Source organism: Trachemys scripta, chromosome 6 (genome assembly GCF_013100865.1).
Source record: "Trachemys scripta elegans isolate TJP31775 chromosome 6, CAS_Tse_1.0, whole genome shotgun sequence".
NCBI classification, from domain to species: Eukaryota; Metazoa; Chordata; order Testudines; family Emydidae; genus Trachemys; species Trachemys scripta.
In genome coordinates, this window is record NC_048303.1 from 14,393,354 (window position 1) to 14,411,223 (window position 17,870).

The window sequence follows — 17,870 nt, forward strand, 5'->3', positions numbered from 1 at the left end:
AAGCTTTCCACCATAAGCACCTGTTAGGGGCCTAAATCCATTGCTAGGCACCTAATTTTCAAAGGTTGGAGACGGGAGGGTGGGGAATAGAACCGGTCATGTATTTAGGCGCTTAACTGCAGAATTAGTTGCCTAACTTTAAATCCACGTTTGAAAATTTTGGCCCAAGGATGAAACTGAATGTCGTGTGCACATGCGCTGGATGGCCTCAGAACAGCTTAGGGGTGTGTCAAAAGCTGTGTGGCTCAGCTTCTCAAAGGGATTTAGGTGCCTAGCACCCATTGAAATCAACGGGCTGTATACCACGCATGTGTCCCACCTTTGCCCTGATTTGTAAACTTGTCCCCTGCTCCCACAGTGCCAGTGGAACGTCCCACTCCAGCCATAGGCGACAACTTTCCCCAGCACTGATGGGTGCTCATGCCCCCCTGCCCCACCCCACCCCAATTCCAACCCCTTCCCCAAAGTCCCTGCCCCCTCTCTGCCCCTATTGGACCCCTTCCCCAAATCCTGGCGCCACCGCTTCCCCTAGCACACCACGTTCCCCCTCATCCCCCCTCCCTCCCAGCTGCGTGAAACAGCTGTTTCGCGGTGCAAGTGCTGGGAGCTAAGGGGGAAAAAGCGGGCATGCGACATGCTCCGGGGAGGAGGCGGAGGTGAGCTAGGTGGGGGGCGGGGAGCTGCTGGTGGGTGCAGCGCACCCACCAATTTTTTCCCATGGGTGCTCCAGCCCTGGAGCACCCACGGAATCGGCACCTATGGCTCCAGCATCCAGACACAATGACATCCAGTGGCACCAGCGGCTATGTGCACCTCCCCCTGCATGCGGCATCACCGCTGTGCTATTCCCTTCTGGGGCAGTGTGCAGAAAGTGCTCCAAGGGCTGCAGGTGGGGGAGGGGGTGTGTGTTTAAACAGTGGCTGGATGGAGGAAAGGGCGGCTGGGGGGTCCCTGACATGGTCGGGGGAGGGAAGTGCGGGGCAGGGGCGGCATCTCTGACATGGAGAAGGGGAGGCTGGGGGAAATAACTGACATGGACTATGGGCAGGAGATCTATGACACAAAACACAGTCACTATGAGCATTAGCGTAAATTCATTTTTTAAATGTTATTGTAAATAGTGGCTTTCTCTATAAAGTCTGCTTTCAGTGCATGGGCCCACATATTATAATAGGTGCCAGGCTAGCGCTATGCTTGTACATATATATATATATTTAATAAAACTGTCTGTTCCATAGGCGCTGACTCTATGGGTGTTCTGGGATTTAAGCCCAAAAGGAAAATGAATAGGGGGTGCTCAGCACCCTCCATCCACACTGATTCCAGCCCCAAGGCTAGCTGCTGATCAGCTGTTCGGCAGGTGGGAGATGCTCAGGGGAGAAGGGGCAGAGAGGAGAGACTGGCAGACCAGCCTCCCCGGAGGAAGGGGCTGGAGCGGGGGGACTGGAAGAGATGGAGAGGAAGAGGTGGGGCAAGGGCGGGGTCTCAGGGGAAGGGGCAGAATGCGGGGTGGAGCACCCATCAGGAAAATACAAGTTAGCACCTGTGGGCTGTTCAATAAAAAAGTTGAGGTTCCTCATTTGAAGGCCTGTTGACCCTCACTGACCCTCATTTCAGCATCCAGAGGTTGAGGTCTGATGGGACGTAAGCCCCTACCTACCTTTGCAAAATGGGGTTGTCTTGGTAATAGCTAATGATATCTACTGTAGCCCAAGTAGTTGGAGTTTCTGCTGCTCCAGGAGGAGGCTGTGCCTTCTATGCTTGTTGCTGCTGTGAAGACTGAGTTGGCCAGGAAGTTACAGGTGACTATGACTTGGTGAAGATTTACTTCAAACAGTTTGCTATCAGAGAGTAGGGGGAAAAGAAGACAAACTCCTTGGGCCTGATTTCCAATGGTTTGTGTGTGTGTCAAGCTGCATCTAGGCCCTTCACGCCGGGAAAACACTACAGCCATTTGCAGTAGTTACTCTCAGGAATGTTTTTCCATTGCTCTATCAGGCCTTGTCTACACTACGAGAGTAGTTCGATTTTACTTAAATCGAATATTTGGAATCGATATTGCAAAGTCGAACATGTGTGTCCACACTAAGGACAGTAATTCGACTTTGTGAGTCCACACTAACGGGGAAAGCGTCGACATTGGAAGCGGTGCACTGAGGGCAGCTATCCCACAGTTCCCGGAGTCCCCGCCACCCATTGGAATTCTGGGTGGAGCCGCAAATGCCTTCTGGGTAAAAAAAAAAAGGGGCCAGGGTGCTTTTGGGTAACTGTCGTCATCCGTCCATCACTCCCGCCCTCCCTCCCTCCCTGAAAGCGCCGGCGGGAAATCATTTCGCGCACTTTTCCAGTCATTGACAGCGCGGACGCCACAGCACTGTGAGCATGGAGCCCGCTGCAACCATCGCTGCAGTTGTGGCCGCTCTCAACGCCTCGCAGCTTATCATACAGGTTGCCCTGAGGCAGATGCAGAAAAGTCAGGCGAGGAGGCTACGTCAACGCGGTGATGGCCTGAAGTCTGAGAGTAGCACAGACCTCTCAGAAAGCAGGGGACCCAGCGCCGAGGACATCACGGTGGCAATGGGTCATGTTGATGCTGTGAAACGGCGATTCTGGGCACGGGAAACAAGCACTGAGTGGTGGGACCGCATAGTGCTGCAGGTCTGGGATGAATCACAGTGGCTGCGAAACTTCCGCATGCGGAAGGGAACTTTCCTTGAACTTTGTGAGTTGCTGTCCCCTGCCCTGAAGCGCAATGACACCCGGATGCGAGCAGCCCTGACTGTCCAGAAGCGAGTGGCCATAGCCCTCTGGAAGCTTGCAACGCCTGACAGCTACCGGTCAGTCGCGAGCCAGTTTGGGGTGGGCAAATCTACCGTGGGGGTTGTTGTGATGCAAGTAGCCAAGGCAATCGTTGATGTACTGCTGCCAAAGGTAGTGACCCTGGGAAACTTGGAGGCGATCATAGATGGCTTCGCGGCGATGGGATTCCCAAACTGCGGTGGGGCCATAGATGGAACTCACATCCCTATCCTGGCACCGGACCACCAGGCCAGCCAGTACATTAACAGAAAGGGCTACTTTTCCATGGTGCTGCAAGCACTGGTGGACCACAGGGGACGTTTTACCAACATCAATGTCGGATGGCCGGGCAAGGTTCATGACGCTCGTGTTTTCAGGAACTCTGGTCTGTTTAGACGGCTGCAGCAAGGTATTTACTTCCCGGACCACAAAATAACTGTTGGGGATGTGGAGATGCCTATAGTCATCCTCGGGGACCCAGCCTACCCGCTAATGCCCTGGCTCATGAAGCCCTATACAGGTGCCCTGGACACTGAAAAAGAACTCTTCAACTACCGGCTGAGCAAGTGCAGAATGGTGGTGGAGTGTGCTTTTGGACGTCTCAAGGGGAGATGGAGAAGCTTGCTGACTCGCTGTGATCTCAGCGAAACCAATATCCCCATTGTTATAGCAGCTTGCTGTGTGCTCCACAATCTCTGTGAGAGCAAGGGGGAGACCTTTATGGCGGGGTGGGAGGTTGAGGAAATTAGCCTGGCTGCTGATTACTCACAGCCAGACAGCCGGGCGATTAGAAGAGACCAGCGGGAAGCGCTGTGCATCCGGGAGGCTTTGAAAGCAAAGTTCCTGAGTGAGCAGGGTAACCTGTGACTTTCTAATTTTGTGTACAGAGAAGCCTTCACCCCACTTCCAACACACGTTTCAAAATAAAAATAGTTCTACTTTGTTAAAGCACACCGTTTTCTTTAATACTGTTTTCGCGGGAATTTTTTAAAACTGGGACGCAGACTGTGGTGCGGAGCGGGTGTAGTGTAGTCGCGCGAATGCAGCTTCTCAACTCAAGGACTGACAGGCTCCGCTGCGGTGGGATGGTTCTTTCAACGGAGCCTGTCACCCCTCCTGATACGGACTGTGTGTATGGGGGGTCTATGTGAGTTTGTGGCAGGGGGGGGACGGTTACAGATCCCCTGCTGTGTGGCTCTGTGATCCTGCCTAAGGACCGCCGCTTAAGATCTCTAACTGCCCTCCCCTGACACAAAGTCACAGAGCAACCCACCCCCCACCACATAACATGAAAAGAACCTCCCAGACTAACCAGGGTAAGTAGTCACTGCATCACTGCACTATGTATGTGCCCTGCTGCTGTGCCTGCCCCCGACTATGTACCCTGCCAAAGGTGACTGTCCTGTCCAATTACCAACCCCCTTTCCCCCCCCCCCTCCAAAAGAACATGATGGAAACAGTAGTTAACAGAAACATATTTTTTATTATCAACTACACATGGGACTGGGAAGTGAAACTTGGACGGGGGCTTGTGTCAGGCGGGAAGGAAAGAACTTGTCAAACTTTGGGGAATGAGAGCCTTCTGCTGCTCGAGCTCTCTGCAGGGGTGGAGTGAGAGTTAGCAGGGACTCTGCCGCCTCTCCTTCTGTGCACTTTGGGTGAAGGGAGTATGGGACTTGGTGGCGGGGGAGGGCGGTTAGAGATGGACTGCAGCGGGGCTCTGTCCTCCTGCCTCCGTTCCTGCAGAACATCCACAAGGCGCCGGAGCGTGTCCGTTTGCTCCCTCAGTAGTCCAAGCAGGGTTTGAGTCGCCTGCTGGTCTTCCTGACGCCACCGCTCCTCCCGATCCATGTTGGCTTGGTGCATTTGGGACAAGTTCTCCCGCCACTGGGTCTGCTGTGCTGCCTGGGCTCGGGAGCAGGCTATAAGCTCTGAGAACATGTCCTCCCGTGTCCTCTTCTTCTTATGCCTAATCCTCCCTAGCCTCTGGGAGTGTGATGACAGGCTAGGTTGTGAGACAGTCGCAGATGGGGCTGTGGGAATGGGAAAAAGGGAGTGAATTCCTCAGAAAGATAAATGTAGTTGTGAACAAAGAACATAGTCTTTCTCTGTGAACAGGACCATGCACAGCACCTATCACATGCGCACTCAGCACAAGGTCGAATTCTCGGCCTTCGCATTCAGTGTCTGGGGTTTTGCAGAGCACTTTCGAGAACCCTGTCAGGACAACGGAATTGCTCTTGCACGCAGACATGGTAAGCCGTAGATTCGTGGCAGCTTAAAACTTTAATATTAGCAATGGCCTCATTTCACATTGAAATCAATGTCGGTCCCTGCTGCCAGCAATCCGGCAAGCAGGAAGTCTGCTCCTGTCCCACACCCTCGCGGCTGTCCCCGGGAACGATCCCTTTCGGCTGACCCTCTCCCGCCTCCACCGCGTGGCTGCAAACCAGCGGTTACAGTTCTGTAAAGGAACGGTAAAGCAGTCCCAACACTAACATTCCCCTACCTCATTCAAAGCAGGTCATCATGAGCGACATCACCCTCATGAGGATCTCTGAGAGCGACAGACAGAGAATGCTCCGGGAAAGCCTTCAAAGACCAGGGCCGTATGCCGCCATGCTGTGCCAAGCAATGATTCCGGAGTAGTTGCTAGTCTCGTGGCGCGGCAACGTGTCCTACTACGGAGGACCCAATAAGGCCGCTCTCCCCAAGAACCTAATGCAGCGGATTTCAAATTACCTGCAGGAGAGCTTCCTTGAGATGTCCCAGGAGGATTTCTGCTCCATCCCCGGACATATAGACCGCATCTTACTGTAGCTGCAGTAGCAGGGACTAAACAGTAGAGCGGCTTGGGCAGGACAATCATGCAAAACCGGACATTGCTAGATTTTTTTCAAATAGTTGCACTGCCCATGACTGAACCGTTAAGTTAATCAAACTAATCATGAGAAACCCATTTTTTAAATTGTTAATAATCATGTTCTGTTACAAATAAATGTTTAGATGTTTACAACACTTACTGGATGATCCTTCACCAGATTCTGTGTCCGGGGTAACGGCTGGGGAGGGTTGGTAGGGGATCTCTGTAAGGGTGATGAAGAGATCCTGGCTGTCGGGGAAATCAGCGTTGTGAGCGCTGTCGACTGCCTCGTCCTCCTCATCTCCTTCCTCATCTTCCCCGTCCGGTAACATGTGCGAGGATCCGGCCGTGGACACTATCCCATCCTCAGAGTCCACAGTCAGTGGTGGGGTAGTGGTGGCGGCCGCACCGAGGATGGAATGCAGTGCCTCGTAGAAACGGGATGTCTGGGGATGGGATCCGGAGCGTCCGTTTGCCTCTTTGGTCTTCTGGTAGCCTTGCCTCAGCTCCTTGATTTTCACGCGGCACTGCGTTACATCCCGGCTGTATCCTCTCTCTGCCATGTCTTTAGAGATCTTCTCATAGATCTTTGCATTCCGTCTTTTGGATCGCAGCTCGGAAAGCACGGACTCATCGCCCCACACAGCGATGAGATCCAAGACTTCCCGATCAGTCCATGCTGGGGCCCTCTTTCTATTCTGAGATTGCACTGCCATCAGTGCTGGAGAGCTCTGCATCGTTGCCAGTGCTGCTGAGCTCGCCACGATGTCCAGACAGGAAATGAGATTCAAACTGGCCAGACAGGAAAAGGAATTCAAATTCAAATTTTCCCGGGGCTTTTCCTGTGTGGCAGTTCAGAACATCCGAGCTCTTACTGCTGTCCAGAGCGTCAACAGAGTGGTGCACTGTGGGATAGCTCCTGGAGCTATTAGCGTCGATTTCCATCCACACCTAGCCTAATTCGACATGGCCATGTCGAATTTAGCGCTACTCCCCTCGTCGGGGAGGAGTACAGAAGTCGAATTAAAGAGACCTCTATGTCGAACTAAATACCTTCGCGGTGTGGACGGGTGCAGGGTTAATTCGATGTAACGGCGCTAACTTCGACATAAACGCCTAGTGTAGACCAGGCCTCAGTCCCTCAATGTAATGTAACACACGGCATAAGTACAAGAGCATATCCATGAGTGCTTCACTCAGTCACTGATTAACGCAAGCCATCATTCAATGCCAGCACAGTGTCAGCAACCAAATCATTTGGATTAAAAATAAAGTGGCTTTCCCCAAGATGGTGACAGGGTTTAGGCTGTTATTAGATATAGATTCATGGCCTAGAGCAGGGGGTCTCAAATATGCGGCCCCGTGGGGTTCTTTCATGTAGCCTGCCAAGCTCCCCCCGCCCCTCTGCCTACCCTGTGACGCCGCGAGCCCCGCACCACTCCCTGAAGCGGCTGGAACTATGTCCCTGCAGCCACGGGTGGAAGGCGGGGGCTCCATGCTCTCGCTTCCAGGAACTGCCCCCCGCAGCTCCCATTGGCTGGGAACGGGGAACTGCAGCCAATGGGAGCTTTGGAGGAGGTACCTGGAGGAGCAAGAGCAGCACATGGCACCATTTCCCCCTGCCCCCCGGGACGCCGGCTGCTTGCTGGAGCGGAGCGGAGCAGAGCGGGGCCAGGGCAGACAGGCAGGGAGCCTGCCCTGGCCAGGGTGCACGGTGCTGCCACCCCGGACCTGCTCTAGGTAAGCAGTGCCGGGCCGGAGCCCGCACCCTGCACCCCAACCCCCTGTCCAGAGCCCCCTGCCACATCCCACACCCCAACTCACTGTCACACCCCTCACCCCTCCTGCACCTACACCCCAATTCCCTGCCCTGAGCCCCCATCACACCCCGCACCCCTCCTGCACCCCAACCCCCTGCCACATCCCACACCCTCCTGCACCTCAACTCCCTGCCCTGAGCCCCCTGCCGCACCCCAACCCCCTGCTGCACCCCTCCTGCACCTCACACCCCAGCTCCCTACCCTGAGCCCCCTGCCGCACCCTGCACATCTCCTGCACCTCAACTCCCTGCCCTGAGCCCCCATTGCAGCCCTCCTGCACCCCCTGGGAGCAGGGAGGGGCAGAGTTGGGGTGAGGATTTCGGGGAAGGGGTTGGAATGGAGGCAGGGAAGGGGCAGGGCCTCATGGAAGGGGTGGAGTGGGGGGTGGGGCTGGGGGCAGCAAGGGGTGTGTGTTACTGATGTGGCCATTGGGCCAATGCACTAGTCCTCATACGGCCCTCGTGGTTATTTGAGTTTGAGACCCCTGGCCTAGAGGAAGTTACCAGTTCATTAATAAGAAAGGTAAAGATTTTGAATGAAATCAAAGAACAAAGGCTGGGATCCTCAAAGGTGTTTAATCCCAATGAGATTAATGAAAAGAAGTGGAGTCAGGCACCTAAACATCTTTGAGGAGTTGGGCAAAAGATGTCTGCAACAACATGCATTTTTCTGACCTGGGCCATATACTGTAAGCACTTACGTGTGTACACTGTGAGTGGCTCCATAGTGCTCATGTGAACAACAAGAACAGCTGCTTACATTGCAATAAGAAGGCAGCACTGTTGCATTTGTGTGTAGATACAGTCTGGAAGGGAACAGGCTGAGCTGAGAGGAGGGAAGGATCTTCGTCTACTAAGTAGCGATGGACTCAAACTAATACTCCAGCTCAGAACACACTGAACTTTGGAACAGTTCCATGCCAGACTCAACCTTCACCGCTCACAATAGCACATCTGCTACAAGTCAGCCCATCTCAGCTGATTGCTAAGATTTCTATGAGCATCTTACTTAATCCTTCGGCTGCCAGATGTGTGGGTCTAGATCTGGGGATGGGACAGGGACCCTTGTTTGATTATTATAGACCCATAGCTTCTCATGAATGCTGGGATGGAAGGGACCTCAAGAGGTTAGCTAATCCATCCCCCGACGCTGAGGCAGGATACCTAGACCATCTCTGATAGGTGGCTGTCTAACCTGGTCTTAAAAACCTCCAGTGACAGGGATTTCCCAGCATCCCTGTCCTGTTTTAGTTCTTAACTATCCTGAGAGTTAGAAAGATTTTTCCTAACAATCCAACCTAAAACTCCCTTGCTGCAAACTAAGTCAATTATGTCTTGTCCTGCCCGCAGTGGACATGGAGAACAACTGAGCACCATCCTCTTTGTAACAGCCTCTTACATAGATTGCTATCCGGTTCCCCTCTCAGCTTGAGCAGCACATGACTACTCCATTTGCGGAGGCCACCTGTGCCTGGACTGTGGCCCCACTCCGTGGCCTGCTCCCCGCTCAGCCTCCTCCCCCCAAAGCCCCAACCAATGCCCCACTCGACCCCCCCCCTTGGACCCCTGCCCCCCTGCCAATCGCACCTCTTTGCTCCCTCCCCCAGCCCCCCCCCCCAACCTGCCTGTTGGCCAGCCAGCTGCTCACATGCCTCGGGGCGAAGCGTGGGCGGGGCCACAGCCAGGGGGCCCACCCTTTCGGCAGCGGCATGCTGCAAAGGCAGCAGGGAGGCTGTTTGAGGAGGCTTAGCCTCCCCTGGCCTCTTCTCCCTGCTGCCTCTGCCCCTCCGGCTTCTTGTCTCAAGACTAAACGTGCCAAAGTCTTTCAACTTTTCCTCGTGGGTCCTGTTTCCTAAAGCTCTTCTTTTTGTTGCTCTCCTTTGGACCCTCCAGTTTGTTCACATCTTTCTCTGGCTGCCCAGCCACTGCTTAATTTGCACTGGGACTTAGCCCCCGCCCCTCTTTCAATACAAATTAAGCACTGCAGGGGAGGGGGAGGCAGCAGGGCCCTGAGGGGTGCGTGGGAGCCCCTGGGAGCCAGGGGTGAGGGAGGGTGGTGAGCCCACAGGGGCTAGGGATGATGGGGGGGGCACACATGAGGGTCAGAGCCAATGGGGGCCACTGTGACCATGAGGGCTGGGGTACCAAAATACTAGTTTTCCCAGGATACCATTTCCCCTAAGGCCGACCCTGGGTAGCTCTTAACATGGTCTGGCTCCAGCTTCCGGCCTGACTGAGGGTAGGGGCTCAGGGGATGCGGGGGTAGAGAAGAAGCAGGGCCCTATGGCAAGGGGTGGGGGGGTGGGTGCAAAAGTTCTTGGTGCCCAGGGCCCCAAAGAATCTTAATCTGCCTCTGACTGTAGATGCAGTTATATCCGTATAAATGTGCTTATACCAATATATTTCCCCAGCTCTGCTACTGATCTGCTGCGTGACCTTGGGCAAGTCATTTCCCCTCCTTGTGCCTCAGTTTTCCCCTCTGCAAAATGGGGATGATGATACTAACCTCTTTTGTAAACTGCTTGGAGATCTACTGATGAAAAGTGCTACATAAGCACTAGGTATTATCATCATCATCATACCAGTATAAGGTACCTTTATTCTGATACTATTGCAGCCATGCTACAAGTTGTACTTGCATAACTATATTGGTTAAAAAATCAGCCCCTCCTACCCACCGGTGCTATTAGTACAAAAACTGCGTGTAGGTCAGGCCTTCGGAGCACCCATCCCACTGATTTTCCATGAGACTTGTGCTCCTAAGTCATTTTTAGACCCTTTGAAAAACATCTCTCCCGCTGTCTCTAATTTTACCTGCTCATAGTACACAGTCCCGGCTTTATCTGGCCTACAGGCAAATGCTACTTTCACATGAACTAATTCCAATTAGCAAACCAGAACCAGAGACCGGACAGTGAAGACCAACATTCTAAATCATACCCATGCTTTTATTTGTTCCCACCGCACTACACAAACATCCACACCCACACAAGGAATAAATAGTAACGCTATTGCCATTCACAAGTCAGAAAATGAGAGCAGCACTTTCAGCATGAACGCGTCTGCTTATAAATCTGGACTTGGGAAATGGAGAGGTTGCTAGGCTATGCTATTATTTAGACCTAATTAAACTCAAATGCTCAAGCCTGTGGCTAGGTCCAACATGAGAATATAGACTTCACGGGGACTTGCTTACTTTAAACGCTAGCACACAGTGGCGAATGCAAAGTGGAATAAGTATTACTTCAATTATAGAGAGAGATTATGAAGCTGCTGCTTCTTCAGGAATACAATAATTTATAGGCATCTGGGGGCTAATCTGATTATCTTTACGGCTGCTGGAAATTCTAATTAACTCTAAATCATTTTTTTTTTTTTGGCAGCAGGCCCCATGCATCCATGTATGTGCTTATTTCATCTAAGATCCCTCTGTCCCATCATACTCCGCCAAGCTAGCAGGGGCTCCCACCGCAGCACCTCATCTTGGACAACGGCTGCCGTTTCTCTGCCGTGATGTGGCACCGCTTTCCATTCGAGGACTGCAGCGTAGAGCTGGCTGACTACGGCAAGAAGTGTCCACAAAAATTCATGCATTGATTGTTGCCTGTTTTGTATGATTTTGCCCTCTCCCAAAGGTTTGGATTTCCACCTCAGCGCAGGACATCGGGACATTTTTGCCCCCACGTTCATACTTGTGATAGTTGAAGAATCAGGAGAAAGTGCTATTCAAAAGTTATTGATCAGAAGATTAACTGGGAGAGGTCTAAGTCCCACCTGTCCCTGGCTGGCTTTACAACACACCTATGAAGTAAGTGAAATATCACGGTTTTCATTTATAGACAGGGAAACCCAGGCTAAAATTAAGGGATATGTTTATGATCAGACTGCAAGCCAACGTCACTACGAGGTTAGAACCCGTCTCGCCTCCCTGTCCCATACGTAGTCCTTTATGATAGCTAGGGAACCCAGGCTGAGTGATGTACATGTGATCATAATGCAAGCCAATGTTGCAATCAGAGCTTGATAGAGAATGGAACTCCATTTCATGGAGGAGTTTGAGATTTGGTTTCATTCCAATGGAGAATGTTGAAATCTTTGGTTAAATGGAAATACTGTCCTCCAGCCAGCTGTATGGTGAGTCCCTGCTCTGGGGCAGTCTGCCTAGGGAGGTGCTACCCCAGACTGGGGGACCCTGGGAGCCCAGGCTGCTAAGGAGCAATGATAAGGTAAGCCAGGACTCCCAGAGCTTCAGGCTCTCAGCTCCATCAACCCATGATGCAGGCTGCTGAGAAGCTGGGCGGGCAAGCTGGCAGCAAACCAGGCAGGGGTCCATTAGAAGCATCCCGTGTTTGCATTGGAAGTGTGTTGAAATCGACAGTCCCAGGCATGTTTCAATTTTGACTCATCGGCAAATTCAGATGAAAAAATGTTTAGTCCAAATTTTTCTGACTAGCTCCAGTCACAGCCAGGATGAGAACCTCTCTTGGTGCCCTGTCCTGTAGCTAATCCGCTAGATGACAGACCCTGACTCCCTGGAGCCTGACGTTCCCTGTCTGGCCAATGGTAGCAAAGCCTAATTAACTGAAGCTTGTGAAGTGCTGTATAAATGTGCAAAACAGCATCAAGGAATGGAAGTTGGGCTCTTCTGCATCGTATCCCTGTGCTGTATTTCCAAGTTTGAGCTTTTGCCAACATCTAAGTAGTAAAAAATAGCATGTGTCAAGTTTCACAGAAATTTTCCCAATGTCTTTTAATATTGCTCCAGTTTCACAGAAGTTTTGTGAACGCAAGCAGGGACATTTAAAAAAACAGACAAACAAAAAAAACCCCACACCCCCTCCCCTCCACCAAACCTAACAAAATAAAAACTTCCCATGCTGGACAGTCCACCCAGCTCACTCTATAAACATTAATTAAGTATTGCCCAGAGGTGAGATTTAACTCTTATTCCCATTTTACAGATGAGTAAACTGAGAGAGAGAGGGATTCAATAACTTGCCCCAGCTCTCACAGGAAGACAGAGCCAGAAGCAAAATTCAGCAGTCCTTCTACCCCTATGATCTAATCACTAGACCAAGTCTCCTCTAGAAACCTTGTAAACCCATTGGCTGAAGAGCAGTGAACCCAAAACACCACTGCTACAACCTGGGTACAAATTAACCACCTTGAATCTGAATAAAACTTCAGCTGCGTGGGGTAACAGAATTTATCAACTGTTCCTAGGCTCATTTTAAATATAGGCAGGTCATACAGGTCTAAAACCAAATGGAACACAGAACTGCTAAAGATGCAGATGAAATTGCAGCAAACACTACAACTGCCTTACTGGGTCCCCTGTAAACATTCAAAAGATGAGAGATTTAATGAATGTGGGTCAATGTTGCAGGTGCTTAAAACAAACAGGAGACCCACACATGAAGTGTCATTTGTGGTCCTTCACCTTAAGTTTGAGTCCATTTTGCAGGAGATCCCAGCCCTGCATATTTCAGATAATTATCTTAAGAACAAAATTTAGATAAGTCCAGTGTTCTGCTAAGATTCTGGAAAGAAACAGTCCCTTACAGTGAAGAACAGCTGTCTTCATTAACCACTTGGGAGCTGCAGCCAGACATTACACTGGAGCTGGGTGAAACGTGAATTGATGTTTCTCGGCTGTGAGATTTGCATAACGTCCATGGCCTTGCAGCACCGTGTGAGCGTGCTCGCGTTTGTGAAAGATGGCTCCATTTTGCGGGTTGTGAGGACAAGGAGTTAGCTCGGAACAGATTGCCTGAGTAGACTGATTGCCAGAAGACGAAAATATGTTGACTTGAAAGCTCTGAAGATTCTCTGGCACTGAGCAGAGCAGACACCTGTATTCTATGGGGACAGCAAGAGTGGAATAAAGGTTTCTTTGTTACATAAAAAGCTGTGTGAACTGTCTGCCTGCTGCTTTTCATGTAGGTTAACCCCCACCTGGAGAGAGAGTTTTGCACCGGCACGTGCTGCACTGGGGTAAGCTGCACCAGTGGAAATCAGTTTGCATTGCAGTGCAGCTGTACTGGGATTTATACCAGTGTAGCCAGACTGATGCAAGCCTCCCCCCCGTGTAGACAAGGCCTACAGCACAACTTTACAGGTGCAGTCCTCTTGCCCGTAGGGAGCAAAGAATCTTCCCATGTTTAAGGAAATAGGTGATGTGTGCCTAGGTTCAGAGCTTCCAGACCAAGCGGCAGAGTGTCCGTGTCATTACACTAATATTACTGTCCATTAGCATATACTGGAGGTTACCACCGTAGCCATCCCTCCTTGCATGAAGTAACTGTTGAGCCCATCCCACACATAGCAGCATCTTAAAGACTGACATAGCCATGCACAACTCCTTCTCCCCAAGGAGGATACCACATTCTGCAGATACACCAGTTTGGAAATGTTCATAAAAACCTGGACCGTTAAGATTCCACTGTGGTCAGTCAACCAGCCATCCTGAACTGAAAGCTGTCCTCCTCCCCAATCCAATAGTATTCACAGATGGGGTAGATCTCAATGTATTTCGCAGACGAAGCATTGTCCCTGTTTTACAGGGGGCAAAGGGGGGAAAGGGGGGGGACTTGAGGGGCAGGGGGCGCAGGTCGCCCCCCCCCCCCCCCGGGTCAGTGGCAGCACCAAGGAATAGAAACCACGTCTCCTCAATCCAAGTCAAGTGCCTGACCATTGAATCATGCTGCTTTTAAATAAGGAGTGTTCATCAGATAAAATACATTGAGGCAACAATCACGCCTGCATATGATTTGGTCATGAATAAAACATTGTAACTGTTCCCTAAAAATGCCTTTTGCCCCATGTCCTTCCCCGGCCCAGTTATCCTTTATGTTTCCCATAAAGTTGTTCTTTGTCTGCCTGACACACAGATGAGTCACCTTACTCAGTACTGACCATCCTGTCACTTCCTTTATAGTTGCCATTAGGTGGTTGCAGCCCATTTTAGCAGTTGAGACAGAAACTCCTCCAGGTACTGCAATACAGCATCAACTACTTAGCAAAAAGCCTCTTTGGGCAATTGCTTATGCAGCATAGGTGAGTCACTGGTGAAACTGCTGACTCCAAAATGCTTCCCCCGCAGACACCCAGGTTTCAGTCTTCTGCCCAGCATATTGTCCTTTCTGAGGCTGCACCACGCCCTGGAATGTGTTAAAGCCCGTACAACAACTACTAAGGGAAGCCCCATGCTGGCTTATTTAAAAAAAAAAAAAAAAAAAAAAAAAAAAAACACAATTCGGTCCCGGACAGGAGTTTGACTAGCACGATCTTTGCTTGAAGTTATTTTTGATACAAGAAATGATATAAACCAAATCTGAGATAGACGTTGATGAATATGCAAGGGATAAGAAGTTGCAATGTCTACAAACAGTTACCAGCAGGTTAGCAGCACATGATAGGATTCTGTTGGAAATACGTATTACACTTTCAGGAATTATTGGCAGTGTTGTCTAATGATTAAAACACAGGACTCCTAGGTCCTGCCACAGACTTACTGTATAATCTTGGATAAGTCACTTAGCTTTTCTGTGCTTCATTCACTGATCTAGGTACTTATACACACCCAGCACCAAAGTATCAGAACACCTCACAAGTATTATCTTCACAACATGCCTGTAAGACCAGGAAGCACTCTCTCTCTTTTACATACGAGGAACCACATCACAGAGATTGAGCAACCTGCCCAATGTTGTGTTGAATGTTAGGTTGAGTTATTTAGGCCTGCTGCCAAAGTTTTGCTGGGCAACACAAATGAGAGAGGGGGGAAAATGGCGATTTTTAACAGTTGGCTAAACTTTAATGAAGTTTCATTAGATTTCTTATCTCTGAGGGTTTTCTCCAGATTTCAAAAGCCTACTGCAAACCATGGAGATGTTAAAGCTTCACACAAAAAAAGGTTGAAAAACATAATGGAAGCATTGGGCAACCTTAATATAGGGGTGTCGCAGATCCATAAGATCTGTGCTGCATCCCAGTTTTTAAACAGTCCATTGGAGAAACACCTTCAGTGTGCCAAACCCCCGAGGGGGCTCCACTTTTCCTTAAGGATAGGCCACATGGCTACACTGCCTTCATGACTGAGTCTCTGGGCTGCAGCACTCGTTTCACACTGTGAACGCTGCCCAGCAAGTCCTGCTGGGATCGTCTCCTGTTCAGACACTTTTACACGCTCCAGGGACCAATGCACCTCAGTAAGTATTTGCAGTGACCCCAGGCAGCCTTTTCAAAACAGAGGAGGATTTATTAGTCAGCTGGAACAAGGCATCAGGCAGTTCTTAGCTTAGCACAGAGAAGCAAAAGCTAAGACATAGTCCATGTTGGCCAAGCCAGTTCTCTTGAGGCGTGCTGCTGAAGGAAACACCTTGGTTTCTTCTCTCTGTCTCTGTTCCTTTGTCTCTCAGTCCCAGGGGAGGTCCCGTGTCTCTACACAAGCCAGCTCTTGTTCTAGCCTCCTGTCACCTCTTGGTCCCTTATCTTCCACCTGTAGAGTTGACATGTTCTACCCGCTGGAGTTTCCTGTTTGCAGGGGTCAGTTGTTCAGTCACTGCGGTTCCCATGATCTTTCTGGATCCCCCAGTGATGCGGGTGGACTTCAGCCGGTCAATTAACAACCCATTCAGACTACCCCAGACAGTTACATGACACAAACCCCTCATGCCTCTGGCTCTACCCTGAGCGCAGCTTTTTAACCCTTGGGCAGCAATCCTTCATCAAATAACTCACGGACGTGCATAGGACTCTCAAAAATAGTACAGAAAATTCCCACTTCAGCACAAGGAGTCTAACTACCAGCTCCCTTTCTAATTTACTCTGATGGACGTCTCACACACGAGCATCGGTTTAGTCCACATTGGCTGCTTGAGGTTTAACGTTCTATGCAGTTATTTGTATCGCCCCATTAGGGAAGATAATTCCCCTCACCCTACTGCCTGTACATACTCGTTTTATTGCTTAGTTTGTCTTGAAAGCAAAGAAAATTAGTTCATAGTCTCTTTATTATCTTCACGTTAGAAACAACACCCCCCCGGGTACCATAAGGTAAACTAATTTAGTCCAGTTTATTCAAGCATTAATGAGGAACTAGAAATACCCTACAATAAAACCTTGAAGATGAAATCTGCATTAAACCACATGCTTACCCCTACTCGGCAGGTTCAGGAGTCTCCTCATTGTAGCGAGAGGGCGAGTGTCATCAGAAACGTGGACCCTTTCCCCTGAGATTACTGAGCCAATAGGTCTCAAATCTAACCCAGGGCAACACAGGAGACATAGATCACGCTGAACTACAGTTGCTTCCCTGCTGTTCTCTCTGAACTACAGGCAAAGCTTCATTCCTCTCTGGCACAAAGCCAAGGCTCAACTCACTCATTTTTTCCACTCTCAAACCACCAATCACTCTTGAATGTCTTGACATATGTATCCAATATGCACCCTGCGGCCCGTGTCAGCTCTAACCTGCTTGGTGCTCACACTCACCAGGAAGATTCTCTACACAGGTTGTTGGGTAAAAACCTCTGATGTGTATTGACCCACTGCCTCCAAATTACTTATGCATCTTTGGCCCCGCTAATTTTATTCTTTTCTGCCCTAGCCCCTCCTCTCTGAGTGCAAAGGCACTTTATGGAGTCTTTTTTCACCTGCTGCTATTGGAGCAAGGGGTTTCCGTTGGCGAGCTGGTAAAGTGAGCTCCACTCAGAGACTGACTACACCCCCTTCTGCTAGGCGATTGTGCATGAATAATCCACAAAATACACTACACAACTGACCAGCTCCTCAGCTAGTGTCAATTCTTCAGAGCTCCTTTGCCCTTCAATTGAGCTAGGACAGTTGGCAGAAGTCAAAGGTCTGACCTATTATGTGTAGCATATTTAAGGCTGTTTATTTAGCCTCTGCAAGCAACAGAGAGCATCTACTGAATGGAAGCTCAGTCCGAAAAATCCTCCCTCCACCTACCTGACTAGAGTGACCGTCAGATGGATGATGCCGTCTAGAGTTCTTCTGAAGCCATTCCCTGGGAGAAACAGCTAGGTGGTTCTAATTCAGCCATGTTCAATTCCAGCATAATACTGCTTTGGGCTCCTACATGTTCAAAACGGGGAAGTTTTGGTGTCCCGTACTCTTCCCTTCACAGGGGATGTGGAATAGAACCCAGGACAGGCAGTTAGTACATTAAACAAGAGCTGGTAGCGTACACAAAAACTGAAAACATTTTAAGTGCATCTTTGGAACAAACCCATTTTTTGTTTTTGCGGATGATACCAAACTGGGAGGGATTGCAACTGCTTTGGAGGACAGGGTCATAATTCAAAATGATCTGGATAAATTGGAGAAATGGTCTGAGTTAAACAGGATGAAGTTTAATACAGACAA